The 24557-nt window shown below is 34.4% G+C and overlaps 1 protein-coding gene across 21 annotated transcripts in view; it reads right to left on the bottom strand.

The window, feature by feature from the left end:
* NRXN1 (neurexin 1) overlaps positions 1-24557 on the bottom strand; it is a 1178968-nt gene that overhangs the window by 938849 nt on the left and 215562 nt on the right. The window lies entirely within an intron of this gene.

Raw genomic sequence — 24557 nt, forward strand, 5'->3', positions numbered from 1 at the left:
AATTTCCTCATATGGTAAAGATGCTACCTTGCGACCAAATACATGCTACCTAAACTAAATAATTTAACTATTTCAAATGCCTTCAAACCCTGCAAAATACAGCAAGCATTCTTAATAGAGAGATAGATAATCAAAAGTTTCTGAATAAAGTAATAAAGTGCTTTGAAACTTGAGAGTGAATGAAAGGATGTTTGTTACTAAGATGTAGTGTCTTTCTGAAGAGTTGCCACCTGATACTTCAAAAACATTAATTTCTCCACTAAACATTTTACACCCAGAAATTCATCTTATAACCTCAACAAGCATAGTAAGTAGCATTTTTAGTAGAAATCTCTGGCTGAGTTCCATGCATATATTCAATTTCCCTAGAAAAAATTGTATCTTGCTTGACACAACACAGAAATTAATCAGCAGAAGTAAGTTAATATTTTAATAAGTATTTGCATCTTACTTTGAATGCATTAATAAAGAAATGGATAACTTGATAAGTGCGCCAGATAACTTAAAAGAATTATGGAGGGGGATAGTTTCCCTTGGAAATGATCTCATTTAAAAAGTTATAATATGCCAATTATATCTCAATAAAGCTGGGGGGAAATATTACAGTTGGCTTGCAGATAAACAAAATATAAAAATTTTGCCTTTAGTTCCTTAATAAAACATATATTTTTTCTTTAGTTTTTAAGATTTTATTTATTTATTCATGAGGCAGAGAGAGAGAGAAAGGCAGAGGGAGAAGCAGGCTCCCCACAGAACAGGGAGCCCGACATGGGACTTGATCCCAGGACCCCGGGACCATGACCCAATCTCAAGGCATATACCCAAACAACTGAGCCTCCCACTCACTCAACGTACATCTTTTCTCTCAAAGACCTACTAAACTTAACACTGACGATTTCCTTGAAAAAATCACTGTGATTTAAATTTATAGTTGCTAAGAACTTTTAGGGATTGAATCTTGCTCACTCACTATATCTCAGTTGCTCATACAGTTAAATAAACTTTTGGAATATTTGAAGCATTTGATTTCCTACAATATATATTTAAATTACATTAATAGATTCACAGACCTGTACCCCTGGGGATAAAAATATATGTTTATAAAAAATAAAAAATTAAAAAGAAAAAAAAATTACATTAGTAGATGAAGCCATGTGAACTAAATACCAATGCATCAGTCATTTCCATGATTTTTAAATAAGAAGTTATGTAACAGAGTAACTAACATACAGCAAGCCGCATGTGCTTGCCAACATAATGGAGAACTGGATATTTGATTATGTGGAAATAATGTATTTGATTATGTGGCAATAACGCCAACAAATCAAACCAAACTATTGCCCTGATAAGGCCAAGAAATAAGGAAACCAGATCACCAGGGGAACACCTAGATATTATGGAAAAAAAGTGCTATAGAAGGCATAGAAGTTTTAAATTCTGACTTCAAGAATTTTGCTCTTTTTCAATCACTGTCTAATATGGTTAACAGAAACTATGTTTTCAATAAATATAGTGCATGGACTTATTTATATACAGATACTTGGGGGAAAGATTACTGACAATTTCAATCAGCAGTATATGTAAATATAAATAGATATGTAAAGTAAGGAAGACCATCATAAGCACAAAAGCAATGACAAGAATCACTAAAGAAGGAAAATACAGACAAATCTAGTTATAGAAATAAAAAAATTGGGGGACTATAAAACACCATCGAAAAATGAATGGGCAAGGGGTGCCTGGGTGCCTTAGTCAGTTAAGTGTCTGTCTTTGGCTCAGTCCATGATCCTGGGATCTTGGGATGGAGCCCCACATTGGGCTCCCTGCTTGGTGAGCCTGCTTCTCCCTCTCCCTCTGCCTGTTACTCCCCCTGCTGTGTTCGCTCTCTCTCTCTGTCAAATAAATACATTGAATCTTTAAAAAAAAAAGTGAATGGGCAAATAATAAATGGGGAAAAACTTTAAAATGGACATTACACAAAAGTGAATAGATTTCATATTTATTATTGTCTTAAAACACAATGCAAAGATGTTCAGAACAATGGAAAAATGGCAAAGCACGTGAATATTCATTTAACAAAGAAGAAATTAAAATACAGGCATTAAATTTTGTTTTTGGTTTTGTTTTTAATTTATTATTATTTATGTTTTAGAGAGGGAGAAAGAGAGGGGTGGGGGAGGGGCAGAGAGAATTTTAAGCAGCCTCCACTCCCAGCCCAGAGCCCGAGGCAGGGATTGATACCATTACACTGAGATCATGACCTGAACCAAAATCAAAGTCAGATGCTTAACTGACTGGGCCAGCCAGGCACCCATAAATGTTGTTTATAAAAAAGGAAAGCTAAATGTAAAAACATATGACCTAAAAATGAAAAAATATGAGAGAGATATATATATTTACATGTATATGCATATACACAATCATGTGCATATATCTACACATAAAGACATACAATGATTCCATTTTACACTTTGAGTAGAAATGTAGCTTATATAGGTGTGTGTGTGTATATATGTTATATATATACACATATATGTAAAACATATGTGTTTTACATATGTGTAAAACATATATGTGTATATATATAACATATATATGTTTTACATATATGTTTTACATATATATGTGTATATATATAAAGTTTAATTTTGCTACTTTATATATATATATGAAATATGTATTAGATATATATGTAATTATATATTAAATATATTGCTAGAGAAAACCATCTAAATACCAAGTCACTAGTTACTTCTGTGATCTTTAAATAGTTTATATAAATATAACACAATAATTTATGTTTAGCAGCATACATACAAAATTACATGAATATATATGATGCATATTTGCATATATTATATAAAATTATGTGTGTGTGTGTATATATATATATATACACACATATATGTATCTGTGAAATTTAGCTGCTAATGATAGGAGGAAAAATTAAAAAATAAAAGTTAAATCCCAGAAGGGACTAAATCAAAATGATGCGGGGTTTCTCTCGGCCATAAGAAAATATTATTTCTATTTTTGTTTGGTTCTTTTATAATTTCAAAGTAGCTGTAGTACCATGTAGTGCTTTTTAATAAAAAAAATTTTAAAGTTTAAATATGTATAATACCATATCTGTTAAATACCACTATGCATGATTATATATTTGCTAAATTTTTTATCATTTGACTTTTTGTTGTAATTTTTTAGATCTCTATCCGCATAAATACTGGTAACTGAGTAAGCATCCTCTATGATTTTATATCTTTATTTCTGTACTATCTTATCTTCTTCATTGATTTTTCTATTTTAATCAGTTTCAGTGTTCCTTTGATTTTATAAGCAATATATTATGTTTACATAGCATTTTTGTATTTTGTTGAACCATATGAAAATGTCTTTTTATAAGTAGAAATGGTTGATAATTGGCAATTTCGTATGGCTTATGCTGACTCTTTTCAAAGTACAGTTTCATGATCACCAACTCTGTCATAAGAAAACTTACTATGTTCACATTAAGGAAAGGAAGGAGTTTTGTTTTGTTTTTTAAAATTTTATTTATTTATTTGAGAGAGAGAGTGTATGCATAGCAAGGGGGAGAGGCAGAGGGAGAGGGAGAAGCAGACTCCCTGAGAAGCAGGAAGCCCAAGGCAGAACTCTCCTGGGATCATGTCCTGAGCTGAAGGCAGATGCTTAACCAACTGAGCAAGCGACACAGGCTCCCCAAAAAAATAAGGCTTTAAAGTCGTTACCAAATGTAGATCAACCAGATCAACCAGGTATGTTAGAGTGGCATTGTGATTGGAGGTTGAGGAAGAGAACAAGCATAGAGAAAGCCATTAACCCAGAGAAGATCCACATTCCTATCTTCCTTATCAACCCCCAACCCCACCAATAAAAAACAAACCAATAAACAAACAAAATCCATCATGATGATAGGCATGGAAACTTTCTTCATTGAACTACTAATTACCCTTTACAATGCTTCTATTATTTTATTATTATGACAACACATTTTCTGTTCTCTCTAATCTAGTTTTAATTAAGAAGCTTAGTTTATTCCACCAGGATGAGGAGATCATAATCCATTTTTATCCAAAAAATGAAGTCTTATTCTTAGAAAGAGAAGGAAAAAATGAGGGCAATAATTAGTAAAAATCTAATTTGGGTCATTCATTCACATCATAGAGTAACTATGGCAACAGTATGAAAAATGCAGCAGACATGCTCTTTATCAATAATAATATATGACCAAGCTTTCTTCCTATTTTTTTAAATCATTATCAACTATAAAACTACATTCATTACCAAGGTTGAATAACACCCACATTCCCATTCCTTTCTCCTTCTCATTCCCTAAGCCCTGGGTGTCTACTGTGAAATGAATTCATAAACCAAGAAATATTGCTTTTTTATTCCAATACTTACATATTTACATGGCAAACACAGAAAAAGGTTGGAAATTACCCTCTGGAAAACCACAAAAAGAAAATCCTGGAAAATGAAGAGTAATTTCTAGGAATATACCAACTACATAAAATCTGAAAAACTCTTTCAGTCTTGCCTATTTCCCTTTCCAAATTTATATCCACATCAGATAAAAATTATGCCTGAAATTTGATCAATTCTCTTATACCACCTGCAAATACTACTTCAAAGGTCTTAATGGGAGACAAAAAAAAAAAAAAAAAAAAAGAAAGAAAGAAAGAAAGAAAGAGAAAAGCTTCTTGTTTTAAAATCTATAGATAATCAGTAATTTATACACATTTATTTTTTGAAGTACAGTACTAAATTAAATTGTTTTGTGTCCCCTTACTTACCTAGCATTTCACTGGGAATAAAGTGGACATCATTTATTTTATTATGATTTACCTTAAAAGGAGAGAAAGTTTCAGAAAAATTCTAAAAAACTACATTGATGCACTTTCTGACTCTATATCATAGAAGTACAAGGTGCGTAGAGGAGAATTCTAAAAGTATACCTATAATCAGAACATGAATAGAGCAGAATTATTAAAATTATGTTACAATTAGAGGATGGATTGACATATTTTCCCCCCTTCCTATATCATCAACTTGCAACTATTTACTTTGACCACCTTTGTAATAGTCCCACTTCATCCTTACTAAAAAATCTGTTACTTCCTTCATGAAGAGCAAGTTACATTTTAAAAGATGTTCTTCACTAAAGCAGGTGCACTCTCAGTGATTATGCGGTCGTGTACACAGATCAAGACAGACACAATCTCCAGGGTACAGGTACGTCAGACAGTGTGACAACAAAAGCAGTGGTAATTATAAAAGACATATTGACATTACATTTTTTTCTAACTCCCATTAGGATGACGTATATTTTTTAATTTGTTATTTGATCAGGATGAAGGGGGTGAAGCAATTAAAATCTTTATAGGGTCTATACTTGATACAATACAACAGAGGAACAACAGGTAGAAGTATTTCAGCCACTACAACTTACAAAATACCTGTATCTTATAAAAGTCTCTTATTAAAGAATTCATGGTATTTAATTTTTTTTTTTTAGATTTTATTTATTTATCTCCCCACTGAGCAGAAAGCCTGATGTGGGACTCCATCCCAGGACCCCAGGATCGTGACCTGAGCCAAAGGCAGAGGCTTTAACCCACTGAGCCACCCAGGTGCCCTCATGGTATTTATTTTGATTTCTATTAATATATTACTAATTATTAAAAGACAGCTATACCCACATTTTTGGTATTCCAGGGAAGATACTGTATAACGTTAAAAACTATAACTTTTTAAAAGTTTTGTGACCCCTTAATAAATTGAAAATGAAAAGTGAATACTAGAAATACCATGGCTCTTTCAACACCAATGTGTGGTGTACCTGTCACAGTAATTTTAAGGGACTGAGAGTTCACTGAAACATATACATAAAAACTGGCTTAACCAGTCTTCAAGCAAAGCATTATTTTCATACTATTTTATCCAAAGAATCAGTAGTTTTTCAATAGAATCAGAGAATTTTCTATCTGAAAAGATTCTCAGATCCCATGTATCTGCAGATCAAGTGATACATAAGCTTATAAAAAACAAAATGCTAGAGCATCTCTCTTTAGAGAAGCCCATATAAATGAACTATTTCAAATTTCTCTGAAGAGACCTGCTCTGTTTGTGGGCCCTCTTTCACTATGCCTGAGCAGATTTCAACTTAGAGACACTATGCCTCGGCAAACAGCCAATAAAATCTGAAATATAATTCATGCAACCAAAACACATAAATATCACTCCTATTCTTTTTAACTGCATTAATTTAAAATACTGTATCCCTTTATTTCCTAAGAACCAGAGCCCTGTGGTTTGTTCTTGATGTTCAAGGAAATAAACTGTAAAATGATGAATCAAAGTCATATTAGAAAACACACAATAGGTCACATGGTGACCTATATCTAGTATGTTAGGAACATTTTGGGAGGATGATGTTAAAGTTTCTTCTGTTTAGTGCAGGGCTGTCATGGGATGCTATACCTCAGTTTACATATGTCAGAGGCCCTGTCTGACCTCACAGAATGAAGCAAAAATTTTATGCTGAGAGAATAGGAATGTTTCACAGCGTTCTTTATTTAAAAAATGAAAAAAAAAAAAAGCCAAATAGCTTTCAGCAACCTTGAAAATAGCATGTGTGGTGTCTTAGGGTGAAATTAAACGGGTAGAGCAGATACAGAATTTAAAAGGAAAACAGCACACTCAGAAAGCAGAGATTGCTCATCTGGAACTTTTTGTTTCACTCTGCATTAATGAAAGATCCTTCAAAGTACTGCTTGTTTGACTTGTAGGGTGAAAAGCCCGTGTTTCAAAAAGAGAAAAACCAGCAGCTGCAAGAAGTGAATACCTATGATGTTGATGCAATTAATGTCACTGAGACCAGAGAAGATTCTGGCCCTAATGCTGATGCCCATTTGAGCCATGAGTTTGTTGCTACTAAAAGGAGAGATTCCAAATTTTAATGATTCAACAAAAGTCCTTCCCTAACTATATTAAAAACACAGATGAGCCAGGGACAAGTCAGATATGTTTATTTGAGATGAAAACAATATAGATTGCTTTAACATTATTGGTAAGTTATCTTTAAAGTGTTTATCTTTAAAAATACCATGAGAACTGCCAGACTACATGAATTCCAGAGGGTTTTCAGAGACCAAAAACTGTCAGGGAAATACTTCATGAGTAAGCAACCAGCTCTCTCTGTGTTCATGACTGAATGTCCATGTTCACTAAATCTGATTTCTGGCAAAGGAAGTGAGGAGGCCGTCAGAGAGAAGGGGAGGAAAGCTACCTAAAAAGGAAATATAAGATAGTAGATGCTTTTCCAGTTAGAATCTTAGTGACTTTGAGGGGATTTTGAGAATTACTATGAGCAATTATACACCAACAATAGGATAACCTGGAAGAAATGGACAAATTCTTAGAAACAGTCAACTTTACAAGACTGAGTCATGAAGAAACAGAAAGTCTGAACAGACCAGTAATAAGTAAAGAGATTGAATTTGTAGTCAAAAACCTCCCAACAAAGAGTAGTCCAGGAGAATTCTTTCAAACTTTTTTTTTTTTTTTTTTTTTTTAGATTTTATTTATTTATTTGACAGAGATCACAAGTAGGCAGAGAGGCAGGCAGAGAGAGAGGGGGAAGCAGGCTTTCTGCTGGGCAGAGAGACCAATGTGGGGGTTCAATCCTAGGACCCTGGAATCCTAGGATCCCAGGGTCCTGGGATCATAACCTGAGCTGAAGGCAGAGGTTTAACCTACTGAGCCACCGAGGCACACTTCTATCAAACTTTAAAGAAGAATTAATGATAATCTTTCTTCAAACTTCATTGAGTACATGCAAACACTTCAAAAGTCATTTTATGAAGCCAACTGTATCCTTAACCCAACGTCAGGAAAAAAAAAAAAAAACACTATAAGAAAAAAAACTATTGGCAACTATCCCTGATGATTGTAGGTTCAAAGTACCTAATAATATCTAGCAAACCAAATTCAACAGCACATTAAGGTAATTATACACTGCAACAGACTGGTATCTGTCCTTGGGATACAAGAATGGTTCAACATACACAAATCAATGAATGTGATACAACACATTAACAGAACAAAGGACAAAAAAAATCACAAAATCCTATTAGATACAGAAAATGTCTATGAAAAATTCAACAGTCTTAATGATAAACACTCTCAACAAAGTAGATATAGAATGAAATTATCTCAAAATAATAAAGGTCATATATAAAAAAGCCCCATATATAAAAAGCTGACATTATAATCAATGGTGAAAAACTAAAAATCTGTCCTCTAAGATCAGAAGCAAGGTAAGAATGTCCCCTTTCACCACTTCTGTTAAACACAGTACTAGAAATCCTAGCAAGAGCATTTAGGGAAGTAAAAGAAATAGAAGACATCTAAATAGGAAAAGACAATGTAAAATTATCTGTTCACAAATGAAATGATCTTCCATGTAGAAAATCCTACAAATTCCACCAAAAAAAAAAAAAAAATCCTGTTAGAACTACAAGAAATTCAGTAAAGTTGCAGACTATAACATCAACATATAAAAATCAGTTCCATTTCTACATATAATGACCAATTTGAAAAGGAAATAAAAGAAATCCCATTTTTACATAGCATGAAAAAGAATAAAATACTTAGGAATAAACTTAACCATGGAAGTGAAAGACTAACACACCATAAACTATAAAACACTGTTTAAAAAAACTAAAGAATACAGAAATAAGTGGAATGGCACCTAATGTTCATGGATTAGAAGATTTAATATTGTTAAAATGTCTATACCACCCAAAGTGGTCTACAAATTCAATGTAATCCCTATCAAAACAACAAAGGCATAATTTGCACAAATAGAAAAAGAAAAATCCTAAAATTCATGTGGAAACCTAAAGGACTCCAGAGAGCCAATACAGTCCTGAAAAAGCAAAAGGTGGGAGCCACATACGTTTTTACTTCAAAAGATAATTACCAAGGTACAGTAATCAAAACGGTATGGAACTGACATAAAGACAGAGACCACTGGGACAGAATAAAAAGCCCAGAAATAAACCCATGCATACATAAGGTCAAGTGACCTTCCACAAGCATGTCAAGACTACATACTAGGAAAAAAAAAGTCTCTTCAACCAATATTGGTAAAACTGGATATTCACATACAAAAGAATGAAATTGGTCCCTATTAAACTCAAAATGGATTAAAGACAAAAACGTAAAACCTGAAACTATAGAACTATAGGAAAAAAACATGCCTGAAAATCGTCATGCAATAGTCTTAGCAGTGATTTCTTGGATAAGACACTAAAAGTACAGACAACAAAAGTAAAAATAGACAACTGAGACAACATCAAGCTAAATATCTTCTGTGCAGCAAAGGAAATAATCAACATTATAAAAAATTGAGAGAGGATGGGATAAAATAACTGCAAAGCCAATGTAGGATAAGAGTCTAAAATACATAAAGAACTGCTACAACTCAATAGCAAAAGAAGAAAATGACCCAATTTTAAAATGGGCAAAGCATTTGAATAGACATATCTCCAAAGAAGATATACAATGGCTAACAAGCATATGAAAAGATGTTCAGCATCACTAATTGTTGGAGAAATACAAACCAAAACAACAAGGAGCTATTACTTCACACCTGTTAGGATGTCCACTATAAAACAAAACAAAACAAAACAGAAAGTAGTGTGAGTGAGGACATAGTGAAATTGGAACCCTTATGAACTTTTGGTGAGAATATAAAATGTTGCAGTTACTATGGAAAACAGGATGGAAATTTCTCAAAAAAAATTTAAAAGAGAACTACCACATGATCCAGCAATCCACTTTTAGATATTTATCTGAAAGAACTGACAAACAGGGTGTCAGATACTTGACTCTCAGGTTTACAATAGATAGGGGTGAAAACAACATAATGTCCATAGACCAACGACTGGACAAATAAAACATGATACATATGTACAATGGACTATTAGCTTTAAAAAAGAAGAAACCCCTCTGACATCCCACAATCTGGACGAAACTAAAGGAGATTATATAAAGTGAAATATGTCAATCATAAAGGACAAATAGCACATGATCCACTTATAAGAGGTCTCTCAAGTAGTCCAACCAACAACAGCAGAAAACAGAAGTGGTGAATGGGGAAGGAAGAAACAGGGCCGTTTGAATCGTACAAGGTGAACAACAACAACAACACAGATTTAGGGATCCACCATAAGACAAATCTGCATATACTTAGCAATGTGGTATGGTACACCTAAACATTTGTTAAGAGACCAGATCTTATGTGACTTTTGTAATACAACAAAAACAGAAAAAAATGAAGAAAAACTTGGTTGCTCCTTTAGCCATAGAATAATGGCTATAATCCCTGACTCATCAGGAGTGGCCGGCTGGCCCTGAACAGAGACAACTTTGCTTACCACAGTCACTATGTTTGTCTGTTTCATTTTACCACACTGACTTGTTTCTGGATGCACCAGCACCACTCTACTTCTTTATTTTCCATCTGCACATAGTGGTCACAGGTCACTCTGTCCTTAAATTGCAGACTTCTCTTTAAAATAAGGAGAGCAGAATCATAAATACTGAAGCGTTTGGTCAGCAAGACTGGATTAACTAGGACCCGTTCTCTTTCCTTAGTATACCTGTAACAGACCATATATGCTGCTTTCTTAGTGCCAGAGATGGGAATGTGGAAAAAAGAGCCATTAAGTGGTCCAGAAAATTGTTCTGGCCCATCCTGATTCCTCTCCTCTCTAAATTCTTATTACTCTTACTACTCATTCTATTTCGTTTAGTGCAAAATTGCTTTCTGATAGTGTCTGTCATTCATTATTCTGTTTCCTATTAGATGATTTCACTCTGTTATTTTAGTTTTTTCACATTCTCCCTGCAGAGGACTGTCTCCCATAATCTCACTGCATGAGTGATTTCTATTAGTTGAACTCACATGACTTTCTTGCAATTCCATGAAGGGTGCCCTTTAGAAAAAACAGAGGAGAGCACTGACCTTAGGATTGCTCAGCTCTACCACTAAGGCCCTGCTCTGAGACCACAGAAACTTTTTTCAATAATTTATTTATATAGATGATATATTCACAAAGCTCAAGAATTATAAAACACAAAAAGATATAGGGCACAAAGTGACCCTCCTATCCTGGTCTTCCTTCTGCCCTTCCTCTTTCCCATATCCTCCTTTTAAATGATCCTGGGAGATAGATAGCAGTATCTAAAGTTTCCCAGGTATCTCTAAACTAGAACATGGTTCTGTTCTCAGTCTTCAGTGAGGAGAACGCCTGGTATAATTTCAGGCTCTGGTTTCCCAGTGCCGTCTGTCCAGTCTAGTTTCCAGGTGCTACAGTGCCAATTTCTCAAAAGCTAAGTAATCAACCACTGAATCAACCAACCAAATGCTTACTGAGCACGCATGAAGAACAAATGATTACAGGTTATTAAGAGAATAGGAAGACAAAATTTTTGAATTAAAACATATAACAATGTGGAAACCCATCAATAAGAGAATATTTCTAATTCAGCAAGTGTAAAAATTTTCATATATACATTTATCCCTACCAACATATTCATTTATTTAGGGCTTGGCAGAACTAGGTGTTACCGATGCCAATCCGTTCATTTAACTAATGAGAAAACTGATGTTCAGAGAAGCAGCAAGCTGTATAATTAAGAATGCAAAGCCTGACTCAGTTTAAATCCTAGCTCCACCATTAGCATGGTGTGAATTACACAAAGTACTTAACTTCTTTGTGCTTAAATCTTCCGATCTGTAAAATGGGTACAATAAGAATATTTCCCTCATACGACTGTAATGATTACTATATGGGTTAGTATATGTCAAAGGACATAAGCACCATAGGAGTGCTTAATGATTTGGGGAGGATGAAACAGCTGAATGGCACAGAAAGGACTGTAGACTGATAAAATTAGGTACTGGGTTATTCAATACAAAACATTAAAGGAATATAAAGTTCATAATAAGTTAACAACACACTGTGCAAGTAAAAAAAATGAATCTAAGAAAAAAAAGGGGATGGAGGTGAAACTTGCTTTGGGCTGAGTTAGCTCATAAACAAGATAGAGAATCAAGAAGATGGGCAAAGTAGCAGGTTTGTATAAGCATCATAGGGCCAAGAGACAGGTCCTACAGACTCCAAATCTGCTCGAGCTGGAAATGTTTCCTTTTTTCATTTTTATATTTAAAAAAAAGAGAGAGAGAGCGAGAGAGAGAATAGGAAGGATACTCATAGGTAAAACCTAAATGTTCAGGAAGGAAAACGTTTTGAACACTAACTTATTTTCAATCAGGACTGAATAAATTCTAGTCTTTGTTTTGATTAAGTGATAGTACCTCTGATTTAAGAGTATTAACGAAGGGATAAAATAAAAAGGATGAGCTATTGTTGTTCATATGTGGGTTCTAACACCAATTTTAGAAATATAAAAAGTTAAGTTTGAAAGTTTAATAAAAGTTTGTTTCTTACTTTAAAATAAATTTAATTCTCTCTTCAAGTTCTGTCATGAAATACTTTGAATATCAAAACATTAGTAAATGTGATATTCTTCAAAGTAATAATTCATACCTTTATCGAAAAGAAAATGGAGTAAAGCTCACAAATACCACTGATTTATAATTTTCAGATTGGTTGTATTTAAGTGATTGAATGTATTAAAGGGAAATCCTTAAAAAATGAATATTTTGTTCCCCCAAGAAATGCACACACATCTTGATCTTGAGGAGTTCCTGACTTTTGCATAAAAGGGGTCACTCACAGGATGCGGTTAGCTCCTAGTGCCTTTAAAGACCTGGCAGTCAATTCTAATCAAGCTGAGATTATCAAAGAGTGTAAAAGAAATTACCCCCATTTTATCCAAGAGTTAATTCTGAGGAAACAGAAAGAGGGGGAAATGTACCTTGCACATTATGAGTAAGATAATTAGCTACCTTGCCAGTGAAGTCCTTCAGATATTAAAGTCCTTCATCTTCATTCTTCTTTCCTACCAGATTTAATATAACCTGAGCACTACCTAGCACAGTTATAGAAATAATAATGTACTTAAGGCCCTGTCTGTCAGTACAGATTATGCTCCTACCTAGGGTTTAGAACCTGGTCTTTTAATTAATTTGCAGACAAATACTTTTTTTTTTTTAACAGTTATAGTTTATATGTTGTAATGAATTAATCTGAATCTGACTTATTATAGATTATGGAGCATATTCTGTGACAATGGAAAGGGTAAATGATTGCATTTCCAGCACTCACTCACTCAACTTCTTTAGACAAAACACACAAGTCAGTCCTTGATGTGCACTTGCACCAGGGATACTGAGCACCAATGAGCCTGAAAGGCTTCCAGGGACTCCTTTGTCACTTTAATTATTTGCTTATTAAGATTTCTTCAAGCAGACAATGCTTCAAACGCTAGGCCAAAGAGCCCCTTCAGAAGTCATTAAGCCCAGTGTTGCCAAATATTTTAGTTGTCATACAATTTTGATAACTAACAAAATGACTTAAAGTCTATTATTCCAAGCCTGTCAGAGTGAGGAGAAAGAGGGATGTATTGAGCTATGGCCGCAGGCCACCAGTACAAGCTGGAAGTGCTGTAGATTTGAAATATAATACATAGAAATATTTTCCTGGGAAGAACAATGGGGAATAACAATATCTACCACTGCACAGCTGTAGTAAAATAAAGGCTTTACTTTAAGCTAAGTCATACAGTAGATACTCAATAAGGACTAGCTAACCTCTGCCATCATATTAGTGGCAGAGGCAATGTCAAGAATCATATTCCTGATTCACATAGCACTGCTTTTCAATGCGTTAATTTGGTTTCCTCAAACAAAACTGCAGGACCAGAAAAAAAAAAAAAAAAAAAACAGAAGAAAGAAAGAAAGTCTTGTTTTGCCAAAGCACAAAGTATTCTGTCTATATACTAGGTAAGTTTGTCAAACTATTCTCTATGTTCCTGAAAGGCAAATAATAAATGTTGGGTCCTAGAGAGCACCCAGAATCAAAATAATTAGTTATTTATTGCTGATTTCATATTTTTGAAATATGAAGGACCCAATGTTAAAGAATCAAACAGGCATTGATGAGTGGGATCAATCAGAGATGGTTACCATCCTGGAGGTGAATTTAATTCTTGGGTCCTTCAAATCTACATCGAATGTTTCTGCAACATAATGAACTGATGGTCTTCTCTGTGAATGGCAACACAGCATGGGACACTTGTGCTGAGCTCTGTCCTCTCCTACTCCCACACCTTACATACTCTTTGAATAAGAGATAGGAAATATATGGCCAGCTGCCCGTCATAGGAATAATGTCCTCCTTACAGGACAGGATTTGATATAGGGGATAATAGAGAAGAAGATGCTACAACTATTTCTATGAAGTCATTTTCTAACTACATCTTTTCATGTAAAAAAAAAAAGGGAAGAGGAATAAAATTGTAAAATTAGAGGTTGAAGAGAGAAGAAACAATGTTTATTATTTATATCCAATATATGAAAAATGTATTTGAGAAAAGAAAGAAAAATATGACTAGAGTGTGGTATTATATTATTGATACTGTAACTCAAGACCTTTGTGTGTTCTGTGAAAGAAAAGTTAAATTTGCAAAAGTGTCAAGTGTAGCATTTTATAATCTTAAATATTTTAAGGGAGTGACTACTACACTTTGGCCAATTGTCACTTACAATTTTTTAAAGATTTCATTTATTTATTTATCTATTTGTCAGAGAGAGAGAGAGAGAGAGAGAGAAAGAGCATGCATGAGAGTGAACAAGCAGGCAGAGTGGCAGGCAGAGGAGGAGAGAGAAGCAGGCTCCCTGCCAGGCAAGGACCCAATGTGGGACTCGATCCCAGGACCCTGGGATCATGAGCTGAGCTGAAGGCAGTGACTTAACCAACTGAGCCACCCAGGCATCCCCAATTGTCACTTACATTTTATTTTATTTCATTTTTTAAAGATTTTATTTATTTGACAGAGAGAGATCACAAGTAGGCAGAGAGGCAGGCAGAGAGAGAGAGGGGAGGAAGCAGGCTCCCTGCCGAGCAGAGAGGCTGATGCGGGACTTGATCCCAGGACCCTGAGATCATAACCTGAGCCGAAGGCAGAGGCTTAACCCACTGAGCCACCCAGGTGCCTTGTCACTTACATTTTAAATGTAAAAAAATGTAGGGACAGGTAATACCTGAAAAATTTGCCATTCCTAAAATTCATTAATTTTACAGTTCTGACTCAAAGTGGCAGCTTTTAAAACACTAGTACGTGTTTGAGCCGTGAGACTCTGAGAACAGATTATGCCAGGGGACAGTAAGAGGAAACAGAGTCTTGGCCTAAGGGATGCACAAACAAGCCTGCTGAGGCCAGAGATACAGTCAAGGGTCAAGCCCCTAGGTAAGTCAACACTCTCCACCCGAAGCCTCTAGGTAAACCTGGGACCCAAAGAGAAAAAAATACTCCCTTATCCAAGGGATTACTTTGCTAAAATAGACAGGGCAGCCTTGGAGTCAGATAAAAAGTTATGTGGACTACCAGAAGAACTAGAACACCAGAAGTCAGTCTTCAGTAAGGGAACTTCTGATTGGTGAAATAAGTAATGACAGAAAATATTCATTTTACTTATTTTTTAAAAACTTCTTTTAAAGATTTTATTTATTTGTCAGAGAGAGAGAGGGGGGACATGCACAAGCAGGCAGAGTGGCAGGCAGAGGCAGAGGGAGAAGTGGGCTCCCCGCTGAGCAAGGAACCTGATCAAAGGCAGCAGCTTAACTGACTGAGCCATGCAGGCATCCCAGAAAATACTTGTTTTAAAATTGCATCAAGCTAACTGAAAAATAAAGATTAGGTAAAGGCATTCAAAATTTGTAACAACTTTTTAAAGCTTGGAGACCAGAATTTTTTGGGTATTTAAATGATTACATGCAATTGACAGACTACAGAAGAAAAGCGAGAAAAAAAAATCAATAAATTGGTAAATCAATTTACCAATTAAGATTTTAGATAATTTTATTTAGCTAATTTTAGATAATTTGCTAGAGTTTTGCCATTAGATAATTTGCTACCGTCACTTTCTCCTGAATGCTTCCAATGTATCCACAGTTTATTCATTTTTTTAGCAAAAAAATCCTTGTTGTAGGAGCAAAATTGGAATACATAAGACATGAAAAGGTCATTAAGACTGAAGCAAAGCAAGTGAAGGAGAGTGAAGTATGAGGTAGTCAGGGGCCACAGACAGAGAAAACTGCCAAGTTATATAGAACTAGAGTAAGGAGTGATTTAGGAATTAAATCAAGGGCTGTTCCAGTCATCTTGTTACTGGATGAGGATGGCTTGATTAGAGTGTTAGCTGTGGTAATGGAGAAACAGAGATTGAGAATATGTTTTGAAAATGGATTCATGTGGTCTTTCAACTGTTGGATCCCGAGTGGGCACTTATATTTTAGGGAGGAGCTCAGTGAGGAATTAATAACAATTATGAAGTACTGGGTTTGAACCACTAAGTGTGTGATGATAATGGTATTTATTAAGAAGGGATTTTTTTTTTTAAGATTTTATTCATTTATTTGACAGACGGAGATCACAAGTAGTCAGAGGAGGCAGGAAGAAAGGGGTGGGGGAGCAGGCTCCCTGCTGAACAGAGAGCCCGATGAGGGGCTCGATCCCAGGAGCCTGGGATCATGACCTGAGCCGAAGGCAGAGGCTTTAACCCACTGAGCCACCCAGGCACCCGAAGAAGAAATTTATGTAGAAATTATGAGTTTGGAAAGGGAAAATGGACAGCTCTGTTTCAGTCCTGAGAAATCTGAAATAACTCTCAGACATCCTAGTGGAAATGTCAAGTAGTGGTCAGTTATGTAAATTAGGAGCTCATCATAGAGATCAAGATTATAGATATATATCTGAGATTCATCAGTGTATAAATGGTATCAAAAGCCACAATATGATGGACAGAGTAAGTTTTATTAAAATGCAGCAGGGCTCTTAGCACAGAAATGTTATCATTTTCATTCATACTGCAATTCATGCCTGATTTTATGAATAACACAATACAGGTTTGGTAAAAATTTATTGTTTCAGAGCAGTTATTTTTTTAAGTGGCGAGAACCCACAATAATTAGCAGCAAATAAATTGTATGTTTATAAAATGCTCTGGGGAAATATGCCCTACTACTTAGTGTTCCAAATGCACTATTCTTATAAGTAATAAATGCGACCCTTTGGCTATAATATTGAAAAACAAAATTTGGAAAAACGAAGTAAACTCTTCTAAAGACTTATTTTCAAATGTCACCATAGCAATAAATTATTGATTTCCACATCTAAAATTAATGTTTTTATTTATGAAGTAACTTTTAACTCTCAGTAACATAATATATAACTTTGTTTTAACAGACCATTTTATTTTAAAGAATTACAGAGTTTGAATGAACCCAATTAAGTGTGCTCTGTGTGTCTTCTCTGTCGGCCCTTACCAAAGCTCACAATGTGAGTCCTGTTCTACTTGGTATCAGGGAAAACCACACAAGAACACAGAGAATACTGCTTGCTTTTTTTTTTTTTTTTTTTTTTTTTTTTTAAAGGAATTTGTCTCTTCATAAAGTCTCTGGCTGTGGTCACATAGAACACAGCATCATTTATAGATCTCCTAACTGGCCCTAGGCCATTGTCTGAGCTTGCATTTCCTTACTGGCAAATGCACTTCATTTTTATTTGTGCTCTTCAATAGATTCAGTTACTAATACTTACAGATGTGAATTACGAAAAATTATCTAGGCAGGTAGAAGGAATTAAAATTAGAGATAGTTCAGCAGCTTAGCAGGAAGAGGGAGGGAGGCCCAAACTACCATGAAGACAGAATATTTTGTGAAAATGAACAAAACCCCATGTTCTCTTTCGAATAATAAAAAACACTCATCCACATACCTACATGACACAGGAATTATATTATCAATTGTCACACACAGTAGTTTTATTAGTACCTATTCAAGACTAAGCTAATTTAAAAGCACTTGAAACCTTGGGAAGATGTTTTTAAATGCAAAAAAAAAAAAAAAAAGTTCGAAAAGCTCTGTATCATATACTATCTACTACAAATAAAATAAGGCTCAGTTCTTCCTCTGTCTTAGAACATATTCATTTATACATGAGCTGTCTGTACCAGAATCATGGTCATCATTCTTTAGGGCAACACTGTTCTCTGCTTTGTTAGAACTTCATGACATGCATTTTTTCCTTTGCCTAATTTTAACTTCTCTGTTCATTTAATGTTATAATACATCTCTTCCCACACTAGATTCCTATAAACTGGCTCATTCAGCTTCTCTTAAAATTTGAGGAAATAAGGGGAGCATGGGTGGCTCGGTTGGTTAAGCGTGCTACTCTTGGATTCCATGATCAGGTCATGATCTCAAGGTCATAAGATCGACCTTGGGGCTCCACATGGGGCTCCACTCAGTGTGGAAACTGCTTGAGCCTTTCCTCCCCTCACTTGTGCACACACACACACACACACACACACACCCTCTCTCTCAAATAAATAAGAAAATCAAATCTTAAAAAAATTTTTGAGGAAATAAGATTTTAAAAACCTGGTGGTCTTTGCTAAAGCTCAACATAAGCACACTCCATGACCTAGACTTTCCATACCTAAATATAGACTGCATAGAAAAGACCAAATGGCGTTCACTGTAATAAAAACTATGAGGAACAATGCTATTCTTAATAGCACAAAACTGGAAATACTCTAAATGTGCCCAAGTCAAGAACAGAATGGATAAAAAGATCACACAGTGGAAACTGTACTACAATGAGCATGACCAATTTACAACATTACGCAACAATATGGAAAGCTCTCAAGAATAGATTGTTGAATGAAAGTCATCAGATAGAGATTATCAGAGCAAATATTTTCATTATATAAGCTACTAAAACCTTATCCTAATAAAAGATTTGATAAAATATATGGAAAAATTTGGCTAATGTGAACTTCTAAATTTGTTTCAAAGAGGTAGTTTTTATTAGAGACAGGTATACAAGGTGGGTTCTCCTAAAAAAAACTGCTAAAATTTCAAGTTTAATTCTAAATTCCATCCCTAATAAGCAGATTTTTTAAAAAGACTATATTTATTCATTGTAGAGAGAGATGGAAAATGTGCATGAGCAGGGGGAGGGCAAGGGGAAAGGGAAAGAGAAAATCCCAGGCAAACTCCACACTGAGGGTAGAGCCTGATGTGGGGCTTAATGTGTGGCTCCATCTCATGACTCTGAGATTATGACCTGAGCCAAAATAAAGAACCAGCCACTTAACCGACTTTGCCACCCAGGTGCCCTTACTAAGGAGATTTTTTTAGATGACTGTTCTTTGGTTTGTTTGCATTGTTTGTTTTCTTTTCTTTTTATACCCACCCTCATGCTTGGGCCATATTTTCAGTTGCATAACAAAATAATTCTCCAGAATAGTATAGAATTGCTAGCTGACTTTTAGTGTCATACAAATAGCCAGTTTGCTTTGTAACCTAGATTGTACATTATAAGAGCAGAGAATTAGAAGCCTAGATTGTACATTATAAGAGCAGAGAATTAGAAGCCTAGATTGTACATTATAAGAGCAGAGAATTAGAAGCCAGAAAGAACATTCTGACTGGAGCTGACTGCTCACTCTGAGTAATAGTGGTAGGCAAGCAAGGAAAAAGAGGGCTGAAGTTTGGAAGATCTTGAATAATTGTAGGTTTCTAAGTTTGGATGGCATTCTCTAAGCAGTGGTGAAAAAAAAAGCTTTTAATTAAGTAAGGATCACAAACTGAAAATATCACTTTGAGCATGCATGCTAAACTAGAACCTGGAATATGAGTGCTAACAGGTCAGTTAGCAAGGTCTGTATGTGGAGATAAACCTTGAACTAGGGTGATGGTAGCACCAATAGAAATTACAGATGCCTACATGTGAAGAAAAATTAGACAAAGATACTACTGAGTTTGGAAACAGACAGGGTAAATGGAGTTGGAAAAAGGATCTAATGTGACTCAGTTTTGGAAACAGAATGAGATCTTGACAGAGTAAAACTTAATGGGTCACTGGGTTTGAGAAGACCATGAAAAAAATGACAAAACAAATAGATAAAGGTAAAGGTCAATGCAGGAACAATATAGTACAAAGCTCAGATATCATCTATTCAATGTTCGTTTTGTCCAATATATTAAAAATGCTAAGGAATGTACAGCTACAGTGAGAAAACATGAGAAATTTTAGCAATGCTAAATACTAACAAAATTAAAACTTTTTCTCTGTGGAAATAATGGGTAAGAGAATAAAAAGACCAGCTAAAGACTAGGAGAATATACAGATCTCATATCTGACAAGACTTGCATACAGACTATATAAATAAGTCTCATATCTCAACATTAATCAAATCTCCAATTTAAAAATGGGCAAAAGAATCAAACACTTCACCAGATAGAATACACAGATGGCAACTAAGCACAGGAGAAAAAAAAAACAACTGTTTAACATTATTAGCCATTGGACTGACTGTAATCAGTAATTACTGTATGTCAGTAATTCTACACCTCATACTAACATTACACTGTAAATTTATTAACTGGTATTTAAATAAAAACTTGAAACTACAAAAAAAAATCACTTTGAAGAAAAACACACCATTAGCCATCAGGAAAATGCAAAATGACACTACCATGAAATACCACTATATATATATATATATATATATATATATATATATATATATTAGAATTATTAAAATAAATAGTACTGATAATACCAAGTATTGGCGAAGATGTGGAATACGAACACATTGCAGTTGAGAATGGAAAATGTTAAAAGTTACTCTAGAAAATGGTTTGGTTATTTCTTATAAAGTTAAACTTAAATTTACCATATGACCAAGAAATCTCCATAAACAGATTTACATATGAATATATAGAGCTGCTTTTTCATAAACATCAAGGATAGGAAACTTAAATGCTCTTCACAAGGTGAATGGATATACAAACTGGGGTATGTACATCTCTTCAATGAAAATACTGCTATTCCGCAATAAAAAAGGAGTGAACTATTGACACACACAAAGGACATGAATTTCAAAGGCAGTGCTGAGAGAAAGAAACCAGTACCAAATGGTCATATAGGGCATGATTTCATTATATGATATTCGCAAAAAGACAAAACCATAGTGACAGTAGACAGTTCAGTGGATGCCAGTGGTTACAGGGGGAGAAAGGTATACCTACAAAGTAAAAGCATAGGATGTTTTCTGGGTGATGGAAATGTTCTTTAATCCTTATTGTTGTGGTGGCCACACAAGCCTATTCATGTGTTAAAATTCATAGAATTCCCTACTCCATCCCCACAAGTCATTTCTATGTTAACTTAAGAAAACAATTTTAATGATGACATCTGTAAGGAAACACACAGATGCAAAGCAAGTGTTCCTATGGTAGCATTATTCTGCATTCTGAGTCTTACAATAGTATAAGTATTATGTCTCTAACAGGACCTCTAAAAATTCAACAAAGCGCCAAGTTACTTACTAGAAAATCTTCCGTATTCCTTTCAAGAAGATATTAAAAAACAAAACAAATTAGAATTTGGGTAGAATCTTTTCTACACAAAAAGTAAAACTAATTTGTACCATACTGCCCAAAATATTTAATGCAAACTTAGTTATCAAATCTATTAGCAAGCTTTTATGGGTATCAGCTGAGATGGCTGAACACCCAGCAGGGCTTCTTAGGAAATTAAGGAACAGTCAAAAGACTAAACAAAGATAATCAAATAAATTGATCATGGGATGGGTATTGTTCCTACCTTTACGATTATTTGTAATCAGTTTTGGTAATTTGAACGGATATGTTCTCTTGATGAACAGGGATAATAACTCATGAGTGAATATTGTCAATTTTGTCAAAATGGGGCTCATGAGTATAACTTGGACCTCTCAGACAGTTAACTGACTCTGTAATTTTGTAAGATCTGACGCTTAGTTTCCTTTGTGTGTGTTTAAAAACAATTCAGCTTCCTGAATTTCATGAGGAAAGAACAACCACAACAAAATCAATCCATGGTTGCCTTTCAAACTAAGGCAACCTTTTCAAAAAGTTAGTCTAAATGATCAGACCGGTTTTATGTGTTACAATGGAGTTGAATTAAGATGGAATCATTGGTATAAGAAGTCAGAAAAGCCAGTTTTAAGGAAGGCTGATAACAAACAAGATAATATCAGGTAAATTATTAAATCACTTAGGACGTCAGTTTACTCATTTGTAAAATACAGTGTCTGGATTAGATAAATTGTTCTAATCTTTCCTATATCCTTTCTCTCTCTCTCTCCTCACCCCCAACTCTGTGTGGTATGTGTGTGTGTGTGTGCGTGCGTGCATGTTTATGCATGTGTATCTTAGATTCTTAGGAGGACTCAATATCAGATCTGAGTTACAGCTTGGAGATCTACCTTTTTAATAAGGAGCCCTACTGATGCTCAGCCAGATGGTCCTTAGATCAACTTTGAGAGACACTGAAATACAGAAGCAGTCCCTTCTTGTTGCAGCTATAATACTCTATGATTTAGTCAATGCCTTTGTAGCTACTTTTATATTGTCCTTCCCTACTCTTTAGCAGTGTGGACCAGGCTATTAGATTTGTCCTCTTTCATATCAGAAAGGCAAAGAAATTACTAGGGTTTCCATTTGATCTGTATTTTCTGTTAATAATACAGATAACCTCAGACAGCCCAGGGAGAGCTTACTTTTCACAACTGCTTTCAGATGGGGTATCTTCTACTCTGCAGGCTCACCTTCCCTATAATTTTTGTAATTCAAACAGGGCTCATAAACCACAATTGATCTTAAAGGAGTCACCTTTTACATTGCCTCCTCAAAAAGACTGAAACTCCTAAGTGCGAGATGCGATAATAGAATATAGATGAAAATCTAGTTATATCCTTAAAATAAGGTTGCATTTAGGCAAACTAAAAGGCCTACCAAAGAAAATTATGTTTGACCTTTATTTTCAATTTCTTACATAATTCTACCTTGTTTTTTCAGTAATAAAGAAAAAATTACATTTAAAATATTTTGATATTTAGTTAACGGAATTCTACTATTTGTTCTAAAAGGAGGTTTTAATTTTACTTCAAAAGTAAATTTCAGTAGATTAATCTTATCCTGTGACTTAAAAAATGTAAATGTTTCCAATAATAATGATAATTGACATGCCAGTAGATGACATTTGCTTTGAGAATATTAAAATTCTCTGAGGAAATAAGGGTATAAACATTCAAAATTAAAACTTTGAGATAATTAATTATTTTAATTCTAGGTGAATAATAAATCTCCAGAATTAAAAATAATCTTTAAGTGCTAGAAAAATCAACATAATCACATTCATTTATGCTGCCCAAGTGTACATACTGTGTGGAAGAAACCCAAAGCAGAGGGCTGAAATCTAACATTTCAGCCAAAATCAGATGAGAGTCATGGGTTAGAATTCAAAATCTTTCCCTTAAAAAAATAGGTTGTTTGGGGCAGATAATTTAAGATTGCTGAGTTCCATTTTCTTTATCTATAAAATAGGAATGACTTTGGGCACATCACCAAATCTCTCTGCATTGATTCCTTAAATTAAATGAGGGTAGTTAAAGGCCTCTGTTAATCCCTAAATTCTAATATCTAAATTGTGGTCCTTGAAAACATTTAAATATTCTCTTCACATCTGCTAAATATGAAAACATGCTATCAACCACTATAAACCATAAAATGCATTGCATAATTCTAGTTTTAGAAATTAATAATAAAAAGAGGCATGTATGGTTTTAGTCACTCACAGTAATAGAATAGGTTTTATTTTTCATTTTTAAAATGTTTGTTCCTATTTTCCTTCTGTGAGCTTCCATAATTTTGATCAAAGTTAAAAACTTGAGGATCCTTTAGATTTTCATATCCTTGGGATAGGAAAAACAGTTAAGTCATTTAAAGAATAGTCTAAGAAATTTGGGGGCGCAACATATATCGATTGTGATGATACCTATAGACACATTAGTTTATGTAAAATTTAAAAATTAGATACAACTGAAATAAATCACCTGGAACAACAATTCAAAGTCAAGATCCAGAGTGCATGGTAATGTCTGAGTTTACAAATCCTAAAAAAGTTTAAATCCTAAAAAGATATCCTGCAGAGCTCCATCACCTTAACTATCCTTGGCTCTGTGAAAAGATGTCTACCCTGGTTATCACTGTACGCCTAGAGGAAAACACAATGCCTGCTACTTAATAGGTGTTAATTTTCTATAATTGAATAAATAACTAGTGAACAATGTGCAGTAGTTCTGAGGAAACAATAGAACTGTATAACCTTAGTATTATCTACTCATAGTCAAGTGAGAATCCAACTGAATATTCTGAAGATTGGCTTAAGGAGATCATATTACCCCTCAAAATATGAGTGAGATCAATCATTTATTTAATTGGAAA

The sequence above is a fragment of the Mustela lutreola genome, chromosome 9 (genome assembly GCF_030435805.1).
Source record: "Mustela lutreola isolate mMusLut2 chromosome 9, mMusLut2.pri, whole genome shotgun sequence".
Lineage (NCBI taxonomy): Eukaryota > Metazoa > Chordata > Mammalia > Carnivora > Mustelidae > Mustela > Mustela lutreola.